Consider the following 2,676-nt stretch of genomic DNA (forward strand, 5'->3'; position numbering starts at 1 on the left):
TGTCAGCACTTTCCTGTCCAATAATGCAGAAAATGCCTGAACATAAAATATCTTAAGAGTAATGTTATGTTTCTTCTCAGAATAAGTGAATTCTTTCAATAGATGTCAGCCATTGGGTGTGTGGCTTGGGTAATGTGAATCACGAGGAGCATCGCATGGTGCCTCTGACCAGGGAGAGATAGAGAGGCTGAGCTAGAGAGGGAGGGAGGGAGGGAGGGAGGGAGGAAGAGATAGGGAGAGGGAGTGAAAAGCACAGAAAGACTGAGGATAGTGGCACATTTGTGACCTAAAATATAATCAGCATGTGAGGTACAGGTTGATTGCTCAATAAAAGAGACTTACATGCATAGCTAGCCTCTAAAATATATAGCAGCAGATGGATTGAGGTCTTCCAGGTACTAACATCTTTTTTGAATTGTCTACAGTTTATTTGATAGGGACAATAAAGAAAGAATTCAGTAAAGTATGTAAAAAAAAATAAAAGTGCAGGTCACAAAATGGACCTAAAGTTTTGAGTAAATGGCAGAAATTAACATTTTCTTACAGCTGTCAATCAAATAGCCATGACTAAATGCACTAAAGCTATGCAGTGTATCAGCTGCCCTGACAACCAAGAAAATTCACATTTCTATGCCTTTTTAATGTGCATGCTGTGAGAGGTGTATGAGAATGTTCATATGCAAATGTCCTGAGGTGATTGGACTGGTCCTAGCCACATGGTGAACATAGTTCATAGGCATAGTATATCATTGCAAAGGTTTACCCAAGGCAACTGTCTAGCAATATATATACACGTTACAACATGTAAAAAAAAATTGAACAAATTAGTATCTACAGCAACAACCTGGGAGCAGTTACGGTCTTGCTCAGGGACAGAAAGACAGGGTTGATCACCTTCTCGGCTCCAGGACTTGAACAAGCAACCTTTCGTTTCCAGCTATCCTGAGTCTGAAATCTAGGCACGAGTGCGCGCTTGTGGTAAAACACAAACCATACCCTGTTCCACAGCTTCAAACTGAGACGCCTGCACTTTTCGATAGTGGCAAGAAATCTATCTGCCCTAAAATGGTTTGCCAGTATTTGCATGAATCCATACAACGGCTAAGGTTAAGGGATCGTGACACGTGTACTAGTCTAAAATAAATATTAAAGCGTTAATCGCACGAAAAAAGACACTCTTTGTTTTTCCAAAATACATTTAAGTTGGATGGAACTACAGTAAGTTAAATTCTCCAGCGTGACCAAAAAGGTCATTTTAGTTCCGGAATTGGTGCAGAACTATAAAAAATATCTACGTCGGCTACGTGATTTGTGAATGCAAAAAATAACCATTAGTCTAATTAACAAGTAATATTGACTGTGCCTATTTTGTGTAAAGACATTTAAATCCGTCGTGAATTGAAACCAAAATAAACGTGAGAAAATGAAGATGTTGGTAGTAGGCGAAGCTCACGAATCTCCGCCCCTCGGCGACCTCGCATTCCTTAGATTCCCACTCACTAACCTCACCTGCCTATTCATTGCCGTTTGATCAGTCCCAATAACGACCATGTACACTAATCACAAGTACTGCTATAAAAAGTAATACTTTTTTTGTAACGTCTACAATACAGTCTGCAATAACAGCCAAATTGAAAGTTTCAGCTACCACGTATCAAGGCGCACCTAAACGCTACACCCCATACCCAGTGAAGGTCCCGCAGAGGTGCGTGGTAGTGAATTAGTCACAAGAGAAAGATTAGTGTGCGTTAAGATCCTTGCTTGCTAAGTATAGGCTATGGCACTGCAACAAATGCATACAATAAACAGCACATGGTATATACTGTAACTGTTCACATAGTAAAACCGAAAAGGGGAATTCAGTAGGCTAGATGAATCGGCTCCTCTAGTGCAAAACTTTAACACACAGAGGCTTTATACTCTTTTTATAGAGCCATTCTAGTAAACGTTTTAGAATGAATGAAAACAAGTCAGTACCTTGAGAAGTATTATTGTGATCGCTGTGTTTTGGCGTGGATCCACATTTGAATATGTAACTTCATCCGCATTGAAGTTGCACCTCTACAAGTCCGCTCCTAGTCCCATGCATGTGGAACAGTTGAAACTCGCCTCCATAGTCAAGAACAAGATCCCTTCTTCGCACTCTGCTTCCACTCCAAAGGAATACGAGAATGCATGACGTCACCTCACTGTAGATTTGCAGCTTCAGTCTTCATTGGGTCTAGTTTGGAAAAGAGGGCGTTTCATTGGAGACTCGCATTGTTGAATAGACCAATGGCAAGGAAAAAATAGTTTCCTTGGTTACAGTTTTTGTCAACCAAATACATTTAAAGCGGTGTAGGAGACTATAAGGTAAGATACGAGAACCATGTTCTGGTCAATTGTTCTCCAATGTGATTCACATTATCTAGATAGTCTACCTTGTGTAATATAAAGCTACTCGTTGCTGAACGCGTATAACATGTCTTCAATATAAAGCTTTACTTTGGTCATATATCTATTTTTGATGAGTTGGACTAATTTAATACCGTTTTACTGAACTGTATGATACTGTATGGTAAAATGTGCATGTAGGCCTGAACTCAACTGTGTATCCAGGCCATTTTGGCTTATTTACCAGCTTGGGCAGCACCATTGAGGCCATCCCCATGTTAAAATAAGGCACTTTGGTACAAT

General features: G+C 40.1%; 1 protein-coding gene across 1 annotated transcript in view; it reads right to left on the reverse strand.

Annotated features, from left to right (window-relative positions):
- The window catches only part of LOC105022434 (plakophilin-4), an 83,726-nt gene extending 81,552 nt beyond the window's left edge, over nucleotides 1-2,174 (reverse strand). The window contains exon 1 of the mRNA XM_010890817.5: nucleotides 1,978-2,174. The gene's annotated coding sequence lies outside the window, so the exon portion shown is untranslated. The remainder of the gene's footprint in view (nucleotides 1-1,977) is intronic.
- Between the last annotated feature and the right edge of the window lie 502 nt (nucleotides 2,175-2,676).

This window comes from Esox lucius, chromosome 16, assembly GCF_011004845.1.
Source record: "Esox lucius isolate fEsoLuc1 chromosome 16, fEsoLuc1.pri, whole genome shotgun sequence".
Lineage (NCBI taxonomy): Eukaryota > Metazoa > Chordata > Actinopteri > Esociformes > Esocidae > Esox > Esox lucius.